This window comes from Melanotaenia boesemani, chromosome 19 (genome assembly GCF_017639745.1).
Source record: "Melanotaenia boesemani isolate fMelBoe1 chromosome 19, fMelBoe1.pri, whole genome shotgun sequence".
NCBI classification, from domain to species: domain Eukaryota; kingdom Metazoa; phylum Chordata; class Actinopteri; order Atheriniformes; family Melanotaeniidae; genus Melanotaenia; species Melanotaenia boesemani.
Window position 1 is genome coordinate 30835840 of NC_055700.1, and position 21074 is coordinate 30856913.

Consider the following 21074-nt stretch of genomic DNA (forward strand, 5'->3'; position numbering starts at 1 on the left):
ACTTCATAATAATGAGAATCACCCTTTCCACTTCATCATGATGAGAATCACCCGTTGCACTTCATAATGATGAGAATCACCCGTTGCACTTCATAATGATGAGAATCACCCGTTGCACTTCATAATAATGAGAATCACCCTTTCCACTTCATCATGATGAGAATCACCCGTTGCACTTCATAATGATGAGAATCACCCTTTCCACCTCATCATGATGAGAATCACCTGTTCCACTTCATAATGATGAGAATCACCTGTTCCACTTCATAATAATGAGAATCACCCGTTCCACTTCATCATGATGAGAATCACCCGTTGCACTTCATAATGATGAGAATCACCCGTTGCACTTCATAATGATGAGAATCACCCATTGCACTTCATAATAATGAGAATCACCCTTTCGACTTCATCATGATGAGAATCACCCGTTGCACTTGATAATGATGAGAATCACCCGTTGCACTTGATAATGATGAGAATCACCCGTTGCACTTCATAATAATGAGAATCACCCTTTCCACTTCATCATAATGAGAATCACCCGTTGCACTTCATAATAATGAGAATCACCCTTTCCACTTCATCATGATGAGAATCACCCGTTGCACTTCATAATGATGAGAATCACCCGTTGCACTTCATAATAATGAGAATCACCCGTTGCACTTCATAATAATGAGAATTACCCGTTGCACTTCATAATAATGAGAATCACCCGTTGCACTTCATAATAATGAGAATCACCCGTTGCACTTCATAATGATGAGAATCACCCGTTGCACTTCATAATGATGAGAATCACCCTTTCCACCTCATCATGATGAGAATCACCTGTTCCACTTCATAATGATGAGAATCACCCGTTCCACTTCATAATAATGAGAATCACCCGTTGCACTTCATAATGATGAGAATCACCCGTTGCACTTCATAATGATGAGAATCACCCTTTCCACCTCATGATGATGAGAATCACCTGTTCCACCTCATCATGATGAGAATCACCTGTTCCACTTCATAATGATGAGAATCACCCGTTGCACTTCATAATGAGAATCACCCGTTGCACTTCATAATGATGAGAATCACCCTTTCCACCTCATCATGATGAGAATCACCTGTTCCACTTCATCATGATGAGAATCACCTGTTCCACTTCATAATGATGAGAATCACCCGTTCCACTTCATCATGATGAGAATCACCCGTTGCACTTCATCATGATGAAAATCACCCGTTGCACTTCATAATGATGAGAATCACCCGTTGCACTTCATAATAATGAGAATCACCCGTTGCACTTCATAATGATGAGAATCACCCATTGCACTTCATAATGAGAATCACCCGTTCCACTTCATCATGATGAGAATCACCCTTTCCACTTCATAATGATGAGAATCACCCGTTGCACTTCATAATAATGAGAATCATCCGTTGCACTTCATAATGATGAGAATCACCCGTTGCACTTCATAATGATGAGAATCACCCGTTGCACTTCATAATAATGAGAATCACCCGTTGCACTTCATAATGATGAGAATCACCCGTTCCACTTCATAATAATGAGAATCACCCGTTGCACTTCATCATGATGAGAATCACCCGTTCCACTTCATAATGATGAGAATCACCCTTTCCACTTCATCATGATGAGAATCACCCGTTGCACTTCAAAATGATGAGAATCACCCGTTCCACTTCATCATGATGAGAATCACCCGTTGCACTTCATAATGATGACAATCACCCGTTCCACTTCATAATGATGAGAATCACCCTTTCCACTTCATAATGATGAGAATCACCCGTTGCACTTCATAATAATGAGAATCACCCGTTGCACTTCATAATGATGAGAATCACCCGTTGCACTTCATAATGATGAGAATCACCCTTTCCACTTCATCATGATGAGAATCACCCGTTGCACTTCATAATAATGAGAATCACCCTTTCCACTTCATAATGATGAGAATCACCCGTTGCACTTCATAATAATGAGAATCACCCTTTCCACTTCATCATGATGAGAATCACCCGTTGCACTTCATAATGATGAGAATCACCCGTTGCACTTCATAATGATGAGAATCACCCGTTGCACTTCATAATAATGAGAATCACCCTTTCCACTTCATCATGATGAGAATCACCCGTTGCACTTCATAATGATGAGAATCACCCTTTCCACCTCATCATGATGAGAATCACCTGTTCCACTTCATAATGATGAGAATCACCTGTTCCACTTCATAATAATGAGAATCACCCGTTCCACTTCATCATGATGAGAATCACCCGTTGCACTTCATAATGATGAGAATCACCCGTTGCACTTCATAATGATGAGAATCACCCATTGCACTTCATAATAATGAGAATCACCCTTTCGACTTCATCATGATGAGAATCACCCGTTGCACTTGATAATGATGAGAATCACCCGTTGCACTTCATAATGATGAGAATCACCCGTTGCACTTCATAATAATGAGAATCACCCTTTCCACTTCATCATAATGAGAATCACCCGTTGCACTTCATAATGATGAGAATCACCCATTGCACTTCATAATAATGAGAATCACCCTTTCCACTTCATCATGATGAGAATCACCCGTTGCACTTCATAATGATGAGAATCACCCGTTGCACTTCATAATAATGAGAATCACCCGTTGCACTTCATAATAATGAGAATCACCCGTTGCACTTCATAATAATGAGAATCACCCGTTGCACTTCATAATAATGAGAATCACCCGTTGCACTTCATAATGATGAGAATCACCCGTTGCACTTCATAATGATGAGAATCACCCTTTCCACCTCATCATGATGAGAATCACCTGTTCCACTTCATAATGATGAGAATCACCCGTTCCACTTCATAATAATGAGAATCACCCGTTGCACTTCATAATGATGAGAATCACCCGTTGCACTTCATAATGAGAATCACCCGTTGCACTTCATAATGATGAGAATCACCCTTTCCACCTCATAATAATGAGAATCACCTGTTCCACTTCATCATGATGAGAATCACCTGTTCCACTTCATAATGATGAGAATCACCTGTTCCACTTCATAATGATGAGAATCACCCGTTCCACTTCATCATGATGAGAATCACCCGTTGCACTTCATCATGATGAGAATCACCCGTTGCACTTCATAATGATGAGAATCACCCGTTGCACTTCATAATGATGAGAATCACCCGTTGCACTTCATAATAATGAGAATCGCCCGTTGCACTTCATAATGATGAGAATCACCCGTTGCACTTCATAATGATGAGAATCACCCGTTGCACTTCATAATAATGAGAATCACCCGTTGCTCTTCATCATGATGAGAATCACCCGTTGCTTTTCATAATGATGAGAATCACCCGTTGCACTTCATAATGATGAGAATCACCTGTTGCACTTCATAATGATGAGAATCACCCTTTCCACTTCATCATAATGAGAATCACCCGTTGCACTTCATAATGATGAGAATCACCTGTTGCACTTCATAATGATGAGAATCACCCTTTCCACTTCATCATAATGAGAATCACCCGTTGCACTTCATAATGATGAGAATCACCCGTTGCACTTCATAATGATGAGAATCACCCGTTGCACTTCATAATGATGAGAATCACCCGTTGCACTTCATAATAATGAGAATCACCCGTTGCTCTTCATCATGATGAGAATCACCCGTTGCACTTCATAATGATGAGAATCACCCGTTGCACTTCATAATGATGAGAATCACCCGTTGCACATCATAATGATGAGAATCACCCGTTGCACTTCATAATAATGAGAATCACCCGTTGCACTTCATAATGATGAGAATCACCCGTTGCACTTCATAATAATGAGAATCACCCGTTGCACTTCATAATGATGAGAATCACCCGTTGCACTTCATAATAATGAGAATCACCCTTTCCACTTCATCATGATGAGAATCACCCGTTGCACTTCATAATGATGAGAATCACCCGTTGCACTTCATAATAATGAGAATCACCCTTTCCACTTCATCATGATGAGAATCACCTGTTCCACTTCAAAATGATGAGAATCACCCATTCCACTTCATAATGATGAGAATCACCCGTTCCACTTCCACAGTTATTGTGGACCCAGTTTTCTGGTGGAAGGAGAGACTGAACAAATGAAGAGGTAATGGAAAGAGGAAGGAGCAGTCAGGTGAAGACGAATGAAGGGAAAGCATCAGGAGCAGGTGTAGAGAGATGATCTGAACTCTAAGATATTAGATCCAACATTAGATGTAGTGTTTTGCATTATAATGCATTAGATGGAATGTCGTACTGTTCCATCTTGCTTCTGGAGATTAAATTATAATTTAGGCTCTCTACAGTCTACAGTGTACGGTCTACTAAACCCCCTTTTATATATACATATATGTAAAAAATTTGATAAAAAAAAAACCTTGGTCATCTTTGAATTTACACCCAGTCTGGGCTCAGGGTGTCTTTAAAGACTGGAAACACACCTGGTCAGTGATCAAAAAGCTGGTATAAAGCCCTCCTGGTCGAAGGCTGCACGAATAGCATGGACACATTAAAACTTTGCACATTCTTCATCTGAAAGTGATGACGTACCCCTCGCCTCGCAAAGAGCTGCTAGTGACTAGCTTTGAAGTGCTTGCTAGTCTCATGAAGTTATTTAATATCAAATGTCCTGTCAAGGTAGGCATGAATTTTGAGGAGATGGGTGAGTAGGTGACTTGACCCTTGGAGTGATGCTCAGTTTTTCCCGACCACAGCTGAATCAGTCCAGCTGGCTCTGATGTAGGATTTTTCTCCTGGGTGGAAACTGTTAAGCTTCACATGGTTTTTAAATGACATCCCCAGATATTAATGGACCGAACGGTTGCCATTAATGAAAACATAATTATCTGGCAGTTAGCTGTATAGCAATGGTCAGCAAGTAGGTTCCCTGGTTGTGTTCTATAAATGAGTCCCATTTATTTTCCCAGCACACTTCTTTTTTTCTCTCGCTTCGTGTAGGAGTGAATGAGTCAGAGCGGCTGTTTCCCAGTCTCTCCACGTGCCTCTGGTCTGCAGCAGCCGGCTGTTCGATGAGAGCGTTCAGCTAAATGTCTGATCGATAGGCGCCGGCAGCTCTGCTGCTGCTGCAGCCAGAATACTGAGGAGGACCTGCGAACACACTCCCTATCCTTCAGCAGCTGTAAGCTTCTTCATTTGATTCGTTTCATTTGTTTCTATATATAATGAAAATGAAATCAACCGGGGTTCATTTTAAAATACCTACCTCTTTTTCTTTTTATCTCTGTTTTTCATCTCTTTTATTGTGTGTTTCAGAAAGCAGAGTGATAACAGAGATGTCTCGTACATTGCAATCAATATCCCTGTTTGTGTTTTATTCATATATTCTCACAGCCTATATATTGATACAGGAAACTCATCTTATCTGGACAAACTGTTCTGTTCTTCATGGAAGAAAGAAGCCACCTCACTAAATTCTGCACAAAGCACGTTGTTTCTCTTTGTTGTGTAGTTCCTGGTGAAATACAAACAAAAGTGTCTTCATGATCTTTTTCCGCTTCCCCTGCTGTTGTGTTTTCATGGCCATGACTAAGCCATGCTGCTGTGATGGATGCAGGATGTGGTTCAGCATTGTCTTGCTGAAATCTGCAAGGTCTTCCCTGAAAGAGACGTTGTCTGGATGGAGCAGATGTTGTTCTAGAAGTTTATCTTTCAGTGCTGATGGTGCCTTTCCAGATGTGCTCGCTTCTAGTTTCATGGGCGCTAAGAACCTCATATCATCAGAGATACAGGCTTTGGAACCGACCAGGTGGTCCCTGTTTTCTTTGTTGTGGATCATATGGCATCCATGATTCTTAAAAATAACTTTGAAATAACATTTGAAATGTATGTGTCCAGAGAAAATAGCATGCCTGGATCATGCTCCTACATGAGTTCTACTCTGCATGATAAAGCACTAACCTGCATACATGGATAGAAACCTGGAGGCATCTCTGAGCGCATGCAGGGATTATCATAGCTTTCAATTAATGCAGTAGCACCTGAAGGCTTGCAGATCCCCTTTAACCATGTCCCTTGAGCAGAGCTGTTTTCCGGTTTTCAAAATCTTTTCTACATTATATCCTTCACATGATTTAATATTTAACCCTTTAAAGCCTGACCCCAGAAAAAAAAATGGGGGAACAAAGTTTATTTTTTTTATCTGATGTCTTTATTTGGCCCTTTGACAAAATATAAAAATTCAAAATTATTTTTGCCTATATACTGTTTCGTATTGCGTGATGTGTTGAAATGATTGTAGTTTATTACTGTATTATTATTGTATCCACCTGGGGAAGAAGTGTCATCTTGTGTTCAACAGGGTTTTAACAGTGTTGGCCAGTAATGCGTTACTAGTACTGTGTTGCTGTAACTCTTACTTTTGTTAGTAACTAATACTCTAACGCATTACACTTTATATGAAGTAACTCAGCGTTACTCTATGGTGCGTTACTAAATAAATACATCTGGGGCAGCAGCTGTGAGCTTCTTCCTGTTTACAGCGGTGATTCAGCACAACATGGGCAGCGTTGCAAAGTTGCTTGCTGGGCTTTTTTTCCCTGTGAATTCGCTTGTAAATTTTTTTTTTTTTGGGCTTGTTTTCTTAAGTGTAGCTGTTACTGGAGCTTCCTCTGCTGCCTTTGTGAAGCCCTCCTCAGTTTCTCTCACAGCTGTTCACACAGCAATGGATGCGGAACAGGAAACATGAACGCAACAGTCCTTTGTTTCGGGAACTAGTGTCCACACCCTTGTTTCTTTGGTTACTGCGGGTGTCCAAACTGGCACGCCCCTACCCACACACACATGCACAACTTCACATGAAAGACAGAGACAATGCCCGTGAATGACTAAGGAAACATGTAGTGAAGATGGTGCCACGGTAGCGGCAGCTGATGCAGCAGCTCCATTGTGTTTTGTCATGTTTATTCCTTTTCTTTTCTTTTTTGTACTATCTCATATTTCTGGTTTAGTTGCTTTGATTCAGTTTGCTTCTGTACAGGTAGCAACATGTGTGCCAAAATGTTTGCACTGGCTCTAATCTGATTACTTTTCTCCTGGTTCACCTCAACAGCAACAGGTAGCAGGAGCTCTTTTGTTTACACCTGTGAGCAACTGTTAGCCTCTGTAGTACCAGCAAGCTAACTGGCTATAGACCCGACATTCCCTGCGAGCTGAAGAAATGAAGAAGAGGCTGCCGATCCAGTATAAAGTACCAAAATAAGAAGGTTCAAACCCCCCGTCCCCAACCTTCTTCACTGAGATCTAGTCCTAACAAAATGAGCTAGCGGTGCTTACACGACACCAAAGGGAGTACCTGGAATGTAGCAGGATGCTGTTCACAGAGACCTGGCTGATGGAGCTAACACCAGGAAGGAGGAGGGCTGGCTGCGTTTGTGAGTAATAACCCAGGACGCATCACAATCAAGGAAAAACTCTGTTGTGTGGGTATCGAACTGTTAGCTATTAGTATGTTGGCGTTTTATCTGCCAAGGGAACTATCACACGTTATCATGGTAACAGCATACTTACCCCCCTCTGCTGACGCTAACTCTCTCTGTGATGTCCTTCACTCAGTTGTAAACAGGATGCAAACACAAAAGCCACATGCCCTCCTCCTAATCACCGGGGACTTCCACCATGCCTCTCCCTCATCCTGCCCACATTCACCAGATAACCTGCCACATCAGAGGAAATTAAACATTATGCCTCTTCTATGCCAACAACACACATACACATCACCCCCCCCCCCCCCCCGATCTGATCATCACCTGCATCTTCTCCCTGTTTATCAGCCTCTGGTGCAAAGACAACCTGCAATCACCCACACCAGAAAGATCTCGCCAGAGGAGCCCATGAAGACTCGGAAGGACTGTTTTGACAGCACGGGGTGGGATGTGTTCTGAGACCACGGGGAGGACATTGACAGTCTCACCAGCTGTTTCACAGACTACAATTTCTGTGTAGACTCCACCATTGCCACTGAGACAGTAAAACCTTTTGCAAATAACAAACCATGGATTAGCTCTCACATTAGAGTCCTCCTAAAAGACAGAAGCAGGGCTTTATGTCGGAGACAAGGAGCTGATGAAGTAGGTGCAGAGAGAAGTGAGGTGGAAGAAGACAAGAAGAGAACAGCCTCCCAATGAATGCCAGAAAAACCGAAGAACTGCTGCTGGACCTCCGCAGGCGTAAAATCTCCCCTCACAGCCTGGTGAATATTCAGGGAACGGACATTGAGTGGACTCATGCAGGTACCTGGGTGTTCACCTGAACAAGAACCTGGACTGGACCACCAACACTCAGGTTCTTTGTGGACTATATATATATAGTCTCTAAATAAACATTAAATTTAACTAGCATCATTAAACATTAATAAATTAATTAATGAATAAATATAAATTTTAATAATCAATATAAAATCCAGCCATCCATCCATCCATTTTCTGCCACTTATCCAGAGTCGGGTTGCGCGGGGCAGCTGCCTAAGCAGGGAAACCCAGACTTCCCTCTCCCCGGCCACATTCACCAGCTCATCTGGAGGGATCCCGAGGCGTTCCCAGGCCAGCTGAGAGATGTAGTCCTTCCAGCGTGTCCTGGGTCTTCCCCATGGCCTCTTTCCGGTGGGACGTGCCAGGAACACCTCACCAGGGAGGCGTCCAGGAGGCATCCTGACCAGATGCCCGAGCCACCTCATCTGGCTCCTCTCGATGTGGAGGAGCAGCGACTCTACTCTGAGCCCCTCCCGGATCACCGAGCTTCTCACCCTATCTCTAAGGGAGAGCCCGGCCAACCTGCGGAGAAAACTCATTTCAGCCGCTTGTATTCGTGATCTCGTTCTTTCGGTCACTACCCACAGCTCGTGGCCATAGGTGAGGGTAGGAACGTAGATCGACCGGTAAATCGAGAGCTTTGCCTTTTGGCTCAGCTCCTTTTTCACCACGACAGACTGATGCAGAGTCCGCATCACTGCAGATATCATTATTAATAATATCTTTGAACTCAGGGCACCACCAAGCTTTTTCTCTGGAAGCAAGGAAAACCATTAAAGTCCTAGACTAATTAAATTAATTCAACCTAATCAAATGAAATTGGCCTCAAGAGGCTAATTAAGCAAGTTTTCGTTAGAAGGGACCGAGACATGATGTAGGAAAGAAGTCACAAACGACTAGTTAAATAAATGTGAATATTTATTTACAAGGCTGAACTGCATAATATCAAAGGAATATTTACAAGGAGGTGAGCAGGAAACATGACTCAAACAAATGTGGCAAACGCAGGTGATGTTCAAGCCAGATTCATTGTAAGGCCATGGAAATCAGAAATAAAAACAGAAGTTAATTAAGCTGTGGTGTTAATTATTGAATCACATTTGGTCGTTTTTTTGGTATTTGGAATATGTAACAATTGTAAACCTCCTGGACGGGATAGAAATGCCTGAAAAACTTCTGTAGATCATCTAAAGGGTAGCTATCCATCACATTTACCCCACAGAGATACACATACTACCGCTCCTGAGACACTGGTGATGATAGAAGAGTTGACGGTTGGGAAGATCTGGTGGAGTTTTATGGTTAAACCACTGTAACTAACTAACTAACTAACTAACTAACTAACTAACTAACTAACTAACAGAAAGGAATAAGTCACAGCCAATCCAGAGAATGGAAGTCAGAAATAAAACAGCTTTAGAAAGTGTTGAAGATGCATTTGGCTCATCTGAAGGTTCAACATTAACGATGGAGGGTCTGACCAGACAGGCGCTGACTGGCGCTGAGCTCTGCCTCCTGATATTCCCGCTCTTTCTCTATCAGTATTACAGGATTACCAGCTCACGGTTTGAAATGTGCTTTCAGAGAAGGTTTCCAGCTGTGCAAACAAATGTAGGATGTGGCCTTCCTGTCAGTGCATGCAGGAGGCATGTGGAAGTTATGCAGGTGCCACAGCAGGTTCCTTCAGTAACACTGCCGTCATCTGTCAGCATGACTCATTTAAATGCTTTTCTACAGCGCTGACGGCTCCTACCAAATTAGGTTTCTCTGATGTTACAGCAAGCATGAACCTTTACTACAAGTAAAAAAGGAATTAGTTTAATTTAGTTGTAGAACAGATATTTTCATCATAGCTTTGGAAATAATTTGTTTATTTTGTTTCCAAAGCGCACACCTGCTTGGAGACTTGGATGGGGCTAGAACTTAGGAAATCAACCAGAAGTTGCATGTTAAATTTGGATCCCTTTCATATTGCTGCTGTCTGAACCTGTGTGTCCCTCCCTGCAACCATGGCTGTGCAGCACTGATCAAAGCCTTAGTCCGCCACTGTCTCTGTTGGTCATCTCTTCACTGTGCTTTGTTTTGCAGATACAATCTGACTTCACACTGACAGCCACAAACAGCAGCTTGTTGACTCCATTTAGCTGCTGTTTGCACTGCGGCTACATTACAGCCTTATCAGGAGAGTCGCTGGCACACCAATGCTGACTGATAACACCTCAGAGTATTGACACTGGTCTCAAACAGGCCAACAGAGTCTGTCTAACACGATAATTGCCAACAAGATGAGGATCAAACTTTAAGTGAGGTTTTACATACTTTCAGACATGATTGTTAACATGCTCATTTGGGCTTAATGAAGTTCTACCAGTTGTAGACTGGATGTAGAATATCTTGCAAAGACTGCAAGGGGCCATTGTCAGATAATCCATCGGAGCTGATGTTTGGACAAGTATTTATTTACAGCATGATGCAGCAGAAAGCATTTATTATTTTCTAAAAGTCTCCTTGCCGCTGGATTTAGGCAAATCCCTTGATATACTCAGAGTTGTGACATACGTTGACTTTACAGTATGAGCAGTCACATGGGTCATGGAGCCGACATACTAGTGATGGGTGTTCAGCTCTTTTCACACAACCGGCTCTTTTGGCTCCTGAACAGCTCTTAATTTAGCATCGTTTTTAGCCCCATATTTTACCTTAACTTTTCAACCGTTGTGTTCAGTATTTTTACAAGAAGCCTTATAATAGCTTCCTTTTGTGTATTTATTCTGATACAAAACCACTTTTGTTTAATATTTCAACCAAACTCAAGCAAGCAGCATTAGTGTCCTTAGTGCAGGTTGTCATTCAGAAAAATAAGATGCCTCATCTTGGATGGCTGATCCGGTTTCTCCTCTCTGTGAGTCAGGTTTGATGACATGATGCACAGCTGCTGTCTTGTATTTTTATGTGTTGCTTTGTCCATTTATGTACAGCACTTTGTTTCAGCTGTGGTTGTTTTAAGGGCTATATAAATAAAGTTGAGTTGAGTCTCACTCGCAGTGTAGTGCCGTATACCCCCCGTTTTCACATAATGGTATGATCCTATATCCTCACATGTGATTGGTCATCTGTCCATGTGGTCCAATCCAAACAAAGCAGAGCTGGGGTTGAGCACTGAGAGCAAAGCACGCAGCAAAAGGAAAAAGAAACTGGGAGCCAGCTCTACGATCTACAGATGGCAGCGACTGGATCACTAACGGTGAACACTACATGAACATACCATTATTACATTATTATGTCAATGCTAAATTAAGTGATGCATGAGGATCATGCTTGACGGTAGCTGAAATAACTGTAACCAGCAGAATAATTTTATTTTTGAGTTTGGCGAAGGCCAAACACATACTTTCAAAGCAGGACTTCAAAATATTAATTTGTGCTTTTATAACGTCTGGATCACTGCGATGCCTGATACTCTGTTGTCTCTCAGAAACCTCTGATACTCTGTTGTCTCTCAGAAACCTCTGATACTCTGTTGTCTCTCAGAAACCTCTGATACTCTGGCGTCTCTCAGAAACCTCTGATACTCTGGCGTCTCTCAGAAACCTCTGATACTCTGGCGTCTCTCAGAAACCTCTCATACTCTGGCGTCTCTCAGAAACCTCTGATACTCTGGCGTCTCTCAGAAACCTCTCATACTCTGGCGTCTCTCAGAAACCTCTGATACTCTGTTGTCTCTCAGAAACCTCTGATACTCTGGCGTCTCTCAGAAACCTCTGATACTCTGGCGTCTCTCAGAAACCTCTGATACTCTGGCGTCTCTCAGAAACCTCTGATACTCTGGCGTCTCTCAGAAACCTCTGATACTCTGTTGTCTCTCAGAAACCTCTGATACTCTGGCGTCTCTCAGAAACCTCTGATACTCTGGCGTCTCTCAGAAACCTCTGATACTCTGGCGTCTCTCAGAAACCTCTAATACTCTGTTGTCTCTCAGAAACCTCTGATACTCTGGCGTCTCTCAGAAACCTCTGATACTCTGTTGTCTCTCAGAAACCTCTAATATTCTGGCGTCTCTCAGAAACCTCTAAAACTCTGGCGTCTCTCAGAAACCTCTAATACTCTGTTGTCTCTCAGAAACCTCTGATACTCTGGCATCTCTCAGAAACCTCTAATATTCTGGCGTCTCTCAGAAACCTCTAATATTCTGGCGTCTCTCAGAAACCTCTAAAACTCTGGCGTCTCTCAGAAACCTCTAATACTCTGTTGTCTCAGAAACCTCTGATACTCTGTTGTCTCTCAGAAACCTCTGATACTCTGTTGTCTCTCAGAAACCTCTGATACTCTGTTGTCTCTCAGAAACCTCTGATACTCTGGCGTCTCTCAGAAACCTCTAATACTCTGGCGTCTCTCAGAAACCTCTGATACTCTGTTGTCTCTCAGAAACCTCTAATATTCTGGCGTCTCTCAGAAACCTCTAAAACTCTGGCGTCTCTCAGAAACCTCTAATACTCTGTTGTCTCTCAGAAACCTCTGATACTCTGGCATCTCTCAGAAACCTCTAATATTCTGGCGTCTCTCAGAAACCTCTAATATTCTGGCGTCTCTCAGAAACCTCTAAAACTCTGGCGTCTCTCAGAAACCTCTAATACTCTGTTGTCTCAGAAACCTCTGATACTCTGTTGTCTCTCAGAAACCTCTGATACTCTGTTGTCTCTCAGAAACCTCTGATACTCTGTTGTCTCTCAGAAACCTCTGATACTCTGGCGTCTCTCAGAAACCTCTGATACTCTGGCGTCTCTCAGAAACCTCTAATACTCTGGCGTCTCTCAGAAACCTCTAATACTCTGGCGTCTCTCAGAAACCTCTGATACTCTGGCGTCTCTCAGAAACCTCTAATACTCTGGTGTCTCTCAGAAACCTCTAATACTCTGGCGTCTCTCAGAAACCTCCGTCCCGTCTGCAGCTGGTGCTGCAGCTCATCTGCTGACTGGAACAGGAAAGAGAAGCACATTTATCCAGTTTCAGCCACACTGTACTGGTCGCCTGTTCCTTTTAGGGTTCATTTCAAAATTCTTTTACCATTTAATGTTTTAGTTATTTAATGTTCAGCACTTTGTTCAGTGGCTGTTGTTGTAGTGCTTTTATTAATAAAGTTGGCTTGGCTAACTGTAGTTGTTGGTGATTAAGCCCACAATGACCCCATCACGATTCGCGACATCACAAATAAGATTTTATTCAACATAAGAAGGTGTCTCAGGGTTGTTGAATCTGGTCCATGGCAGTTGGCTCGTCTGAACGTGGAACACAGAGGTGAGAAATGAATAACTGTAGAGCAATGTTTCAGTTATATTATTAATGTACTGGCAGGAGTGAAGTGATCCAGATCTAGAATCTCCACCGGGAGGCTGCGAGCACTGAAAGATGGACTGAAGGGTCAATTGTACCAGATTAATATGATACGGGCAGAGAACTCCAAGAGGTCCTCTTATTCCTCCAAGACGGAAGTAAACAGGGTCCAGAATCCAAATCCAATCCTTTAAAACAATCCAAAGGTCAACGTTCCAGAGAGTCACACAGAAACTGAGCAAAGCATTACCAGGCTGAAGCAGGCAGGTAGAGGAATTCCAAAAACCGGTCAACAGACAGGTAAGAAGAGCTGGAAACCTGCAGGAGTAACTTAATTGAATCTACTGAATTGAATATTTTTGTGTAATTATTTTTTTTTCCTTTTTTAATTAATTTATTGGTGTCTCTAGTAATGATTAGATGATGCTACTGTCAGCAACCAGAATAAAAATGTATATGAAAGCTACACTATCACAAAAACATGCCAACACATCAAAGTAATTTGCATTTGATCACCTGTATTATTTACACATTTAATTTTAAGTATCAACTAATTCATGAGAATAATTTTACAAAGTCAAATCACGGTATGATGAATTAAAATCACATCCTGGTTATGAAGCTGGAGCAAAGATGTTTTTACTTTCCTCCCTGTCTGTGTTTACATGATAGAAGACATTAATGAGAATCATTTCTTGTGTGCTAACACTGTGATATTGTGCAGTGTGTGCTCCATGAGGATGAAGCCAATCCAATCAATTTTCCGCCATTAAAGAACTAATTACTTTTGCACTTCTTTGTTGTGATGAGTTTGTGCAGAATTAGCAGTCTGGGCTGCTTCACAGTGTGGACGGGTGAATAATGACTAGGAAACAGAGGAGCACACGTCCCTCACTGTGTCATACAAGTCCTGCAAACCTGCACCAGAGCAGATCTACGACCTGCGCAGGCTGCCGTACGGACAAGAACTAAGCTGACCTTCAAATTCTGAAAGGAAGCTGAAATCTTTGAAGCCTGTAACGAAATGCTGAACCTCTTCCATCATGCTGTAGTTTATGCTTTGTGCCGGCCAGGGAGGGGACACAACCTGGTCAGGGAGTGTGTCGATGTTGGGAGGGGGGAGAACTTGTGGAGAAGCGCATTAGGAGCGAGATGCAGGCCAGGAACTGTAGTCACCCCCTGCATGGCGCTATGGTCGCCCAGAGAAGCAGTCGCAGTGAGCGACTCCTCTCCGTACGCTGCAGGAGACCCTTTATCCGGCCACTAGAAGACAAGAAATCACATTAACCTCTTAAGACCCAAGCAGTTTTTTTACAGGTATTTTTATTTCTCTTTGCTATTTGGGCTCTTTTTAACCTCATTAGAATAAAAAAAAGCATCATATTTTGATGTTACACACTTTTAGAGAAAATGATGTCCACATAATGGTCCGAATTTCCATAAAACACAATTAAGTTAATTGGGCTCAGGAATGAGGTCCTCCTCATCATCCATACGGCCACCCTCATCCTCACTGCTGCTTTGCTCCTGTGGTGATGGTTGGTTATTTTCATCCAGGATGGGATCATTTCTCCATCCATTGACCAAAATAGCTCCAATGCTCACAGGAAAAAAATGCTCTGTAAATAAAAACATGAAAAAGAAATTAAATAGAAATGTAATTTTCCCATGTAGTTAGTATGCATATTTGCATTATTTATTCATAATTTGATTCAGTGAGACAATGTAGAGCTTTCTAGCTGCACCAGAGATAGTGTTCATTATTCTACATGTGTGCATGTTTACTAGCATATTAGCTGTTTCAAGGAACTTCAGTTCATATGTACACTTATGTGTACTTCATGTTTAGTGACGTAGTAGGTTGTTTCATTTACATTTTTTCCTTTTAAATTAACATTTCATGACAAATATTCAACACTTTTATTAAAATCTAAATCAGAGTAAACCATAAATATTACATGACTTCTTACCTGGTCCATGTTTGTGTATGGAGGAGCCACTTGAAGCTTGCCGTGTGTTGGCCGCCATTTCAAAATTTGTTGATAGTGTGTAATACTCTTCTGCCACCACCAGATGGCAGTGAAAGTGCCCACATACGAATTCATAACAACCCCAGTTCCACACCCACTTGGGGCAGGACCCCATTGCAGACCCTGAGAAAACACTCCACCCTTTTCCAGCTGAGGACCATGGTCTTGGATTTGGAGGTGCTGATTCTCATCCCAACTGCTTCACACTCGACTGCGAATAGCTCCAGTGAGAGCTGAAGATCACGGCCCAATGAAGCCAACAGAACCACATCATCTGCAAAGAGCAGAGACCCAATTCTGAGGCCACCAAACCAGATCCCCTCAACACCTTGAAGGGATCCGGTTTGTGGATAACTAATAATTGATATTTTCATTCATTTGGAATTTATAATTTAGAATGAAATTATTTGGAACTAAAGTATTCTCCTTCCCGTTTCCATGGAAATAGTAATTCTGAATTGAGGTTTACATGGAAAACATGTTTAATCATCCTTATTTAAATGCACTTTAGATCTGGGGGCTGGAAAGGGTTCTGATTGGATGGGGCGGACATGACGTATTTACGTCTACCAGAAGAAAACAAACTCCAGTTCCTGCTTCTTTTCTTTTGGTCTTCAACATAAGAACCATTTTCATTCTGATGACACCGAGCTGCCCAGAACAACTGGAGTTTCATTTAAAGCAGAACAAACGTGTTGTGTTGATGTTTTCTGGCTTCATGCTACCTGACAGTACTGGAAGATCTCAGAGCTCTGACCTTTTTACCACTGTTTCTTCTGGCCTCATTACACAAACTAACACAAGGCCCCAACAGGCAGGTTTCCTTTTAATGAGAGGACTCTATTCACAAGTCTGTTGTCTTTCAGTCTGACTAAGACTTTTCTGTTAAAAGGGGTCTCCATGTCAGGAGACTGAATTAAAAAAAATTTAAAAACCACATGCAAATAACATAAAATATTTAACATTGAGCCATTTGTTCTTTTACATTCAGCTTTTCCAGAGAAGCTAATTTAGTCAACAGTGGGCGATTTTCTATAATTGCTACCAATCACCAAGGTGCAGCCTCCTAAATTTGTCTTTTCAACTTAACTCATTGATCTTACACCTGAGTGAGGCTCAGAATCCGTTTCCATGACGACAATCCAACCAGTATGTGTATGACACTGTCCATGGTGCTGAAGGAGCAGAAGCATATTCTGATGCATTTTTCTCTCTAAAACTACCAAAATAAAAAAAACACAATACAGAAATATAAAAATGACTAAATAAATAAATTATTTGACAATAAATTACACAAAATTATTAAAAAATATTTTTCCATTAAGAAACTGATTAAATATGACACGTTTATATTTTCTTATCATTTTCAGCTGTTTTAACTTACCTTTGTATTAATACTTCTGTTTATTTACTTTTCCATGTTGTTTTCAGTTTAAATTATTAATTTATTTGGTACTTTTACAATTTATTTCCTCCTTAATTTTAATGCCTGTATTTATTTCTGTCTAATGTTTCTTTTACATTTTCTCTACCTGGCCCTGACAGGCTCTGTATGCATGGCTCTACATGACTCTGCAAAGTGAAAGTGATCTCCTACTGATAGTTAACAGCTCACTGGCATCAAGAATTTTTCCCAACTCACTAAACATACCTGCTATTAAGCCTCCTAAAGAAAAGGACTCTAGATGCCTCTATAATGAACAACTATAGACCGCCTCTAACCTCTTTTATTTCCAAGATTATTGAAAAAGTTGTATTTCACCAGCTTCATGACCTTTTAAATGGAAGTGGAAATCTTGATAAATTTCAGTCCGGCTTCAGACCTCATCAAAGCCCTGAAAAAGCTCTGGTCAAAGTGGTAAATGACATGAGGTTGAATACTGATTCTGGTCTAGTATCAGTCCAGGTTCTGGTCTAGTATCATTCCTGGTTCTGCTGGATCTCAGTGCTGCGTTTGATACTGTAGATTCTAGAATCCTGTTGCACAGGCTGGAAAACTGGGCTGGACTCTGGGGAGGTCCTTTACTGGATCGGCATGGCTCTGCATGGCTCAGCATGGCTCTGCATGATTCTCCGTGGCTCTTCATGGCCCTACATGGCTCAGCATGGTTCTATATGGCTCTGCGCAGCCCTACATGGCTCTGTATGACTCTACATTGCTCTGCATGGCTCAGCATGGCTCTAAATAGCTCTGCATGGCTCTACACGACTGAGCATGGCTCTACATGGCGATGCATGATTCTACATGGCTCAGCATGGCTTAACATGGCTCTGCATGGCTCTACATAGCTCTACATGGCTCTGGATGGCTCAGCTTGGCTCTACATGGCTCTAGGTGGCTCTAGTTGGTTCTACATGGCTCAGCATGGCTCAGCATGGCTTAACATGGCTCTGCATGGCTCTACATAGCTCTACATGGCTCTGCATGGCTCTACATAGTTCTACATGGCTCTGGATGGCTCAGCTTGGCTCTACATGGCTCTAGGTGGCTATAGCTGGCTCTACATGGCTCTGCGCAACTCAGCCTGGCTCTACATGGCTCAGCACGGCTCTGCACAGCTCAGCATGGCTTTAGATGGCTCTACATGGCTCTGCATGATTCTACATGGCTCTAAAAGGCCCTGCATGGCTCTACCTGGCTCAGTATGGCTCGACATGGCTCTACATTGCTCAGCATGGCTCTGCTTGATTCTACATGGCTCTACATGGCTCAGCATGGCCCTACATGGCTCTACATGGCTCTGCATGGCTCTACATAGCTCTACATGGCACTACATGGCTCTGCATGGCTCTAGATGGCTCAGCATGGCTCTAGATGGCTCTACATGGGTCTGCATGATTCTACATAGCTTTAAAAGGCTCTGCATGGCTCAGCATGGCCCTACATGGCTCAGCATGGCTCAGCATGGCTCGACATGGCTCTACATGGCTCTGCATGGCTCTACATGGCTCTACATGGCTCAGCATAGCTCTGCATGGCTCTGCTTGGCTCTACATGGCTCAGCATGGCTCTAGATGGCTCAGCATAGCTCTAGATGGCTCAGCATAGCTCTGCATGACTCTGCATGGCTCCAGATGGCTCTACATGGCTCAGCATGGCTCTGCTTGGCTCTACATTGCTCAGCATGGCTCATTTCGATTCTACATGGCTCTACATGGCTCTAGATTGCTCTACATGGCTCAGCATGGCTCTACATTGCTCTGCATGGCTCAGCATGGCGCTGCATGGCTCAACATGGCTCAGCATGGCTCTACATGGCTCTGCATGGCTCTACAAAGCTCTACATGTCTCTGCATGGGTCAGCATGGCTCTACATGGCTCAGCATGGCTCTAGATAACTGTTCATGGCTCTTCATGCTTCTACATTGCTCTACATGGCTCTGCGCAGTTCTGCATGACTCAGCATGACTCTACATGGCTCAGCATGGGTCTAGATGACTCTACATGGCTCTTCACGGTTCTACATGGCTCATTTCGATTCTACATGGCTCTACATGGCTGTGTCTGGCCCTACATGGCTGTATGTGGCTCTGCATGGCTCAGCATGGCTCTAGATGGTTCTACATGGTTCTGCATGGCTCTAGATGGCTCTACATGGCTCAGCATGGCTCAGCATGGCTCTACATTGCTCTGCATGGCTCAGCATGGCGCTGCATGGCTCAACATCGCTCAGCATGGCTCTACATGGCTCAGCATGGCTCTAGATAACTGTACATGGCTCTTCATGTTTCTACGTGGCTCTACATGGCTCTGCGCGGTTCTGCATGGCTCAGCATGACTCTACATGGCTCAGCATGGGTCTAGATGACTCTACATGGCTCTTCACGGTTCTACATGACTCTGCACGGCTCAACATGGCTCTGTATGGCTCTACATTGCTGTACATGGCTCAGCATGGCTCTAGATGACTCTACATGGCTCTTCAGTGTTCGACATGACTCTGCACAGCTTCACATGGCTCTGTATGGCTCTACATTGCTGTACATGGCTCAGCATGGCTCTATATGGCTCTACATGGCTCTTCACGGTTACATGACTCTGCATGGCTATCCACAGTTCTGCATGGCCCTACATGGCTCTGCACGGTTCTGCATGGCTCTAGATGGCTCTACATGGCTCAGCATGGCTCTACATTGCTCTGCATGGCGCTGCATGGCTCAACATGGCTCAGCATGGCTCTACATGGCTCTGCATGGCTCTACAAAGCTCTACATGTCTCTGCATGGCTCAACATGGCTCTACATGGCTCAGCATGGCTCTAGATAACTGTACATGGCTCTTCATGTTTCTACGTGGCTCTACATGGCCCTGCACGGTTCTGCATGGCTCAGCATGACTCTACATGGCTCAGCATGGGTCTAGATGACTCTACATGGCTCTTCACGGTTCTACATGACTCTGCACAGCTCAACATGGCTCTGTATGGCTCTACATTGCTGTACATGGCTCAGCGTGGCTCTAGATGACTCTACATGGCTCTTCAGTGTTCTACATGACTCTGAACGGCTCAACATGGCTCTGTATGGCTCAACATGGCTCTGTATGGCTCTACATTGCTGTACATGGCTCAGCATGGCTCTATATGGCTCTATATGGCTCTACATGGCTCTTCACGGTTACATGGCTCTGCATGGCTATCCACAGTTCTGCATGGCTCTACATGGCTCTGCATGACTCTGCACGGTTCTACATGGCGCTGCATTGCTCCGCATGGCTAGATATATTGTTGTTAGTATATGCTCATTAAATTCCATTTTTGGATGGGGCAAGTCTTTTTTTTTTTTTTTTTTAAGTAAAACGAATATGTGTGTCTTTCTCTAAAATGTGAGATTCCTTGGCTGGAAGTCCCAAGGTGGCTTTGTCACTGCTCCAGTGTTACTTTTGGGCACTGCTCGCCACATTCATGAGGCTTTTAGTCACAGTGGAAACACAAACACTTTACTGTTAGAAATTCAACCCTGAAGGTAATACTTCTCAGGACTTTTTTTTGTGGAAAGCCAAAAGCAGAGAGAGTCTTCCCTCAGTCTTTTGTGAAGAAATCTCTGTCCCTTCCTGTTGCAACAACCTGCTGCTTTACACACAACTAATACAAGAAAGTGTGTGTGTGTGTTAACATACACACACAATCTTCACAAACAAGATTTAATTTCCTGTCTAATGTTCATATCTGTTCATAGATGAACACGTGCATGGACTCATTCTGAGGTGCTGTCCAGTTGTGAAGATCTGAGCTGCTGATGACAACCTGAGAAAGAGATAAAGATGGTAAAGGTTTCTTTTCAGCAAAAAGCATGCAAAGGTGTAGAACATGGCAGTAATTGCGGGGCGGAGTAGAGTGCCTTTATATCCGGGCA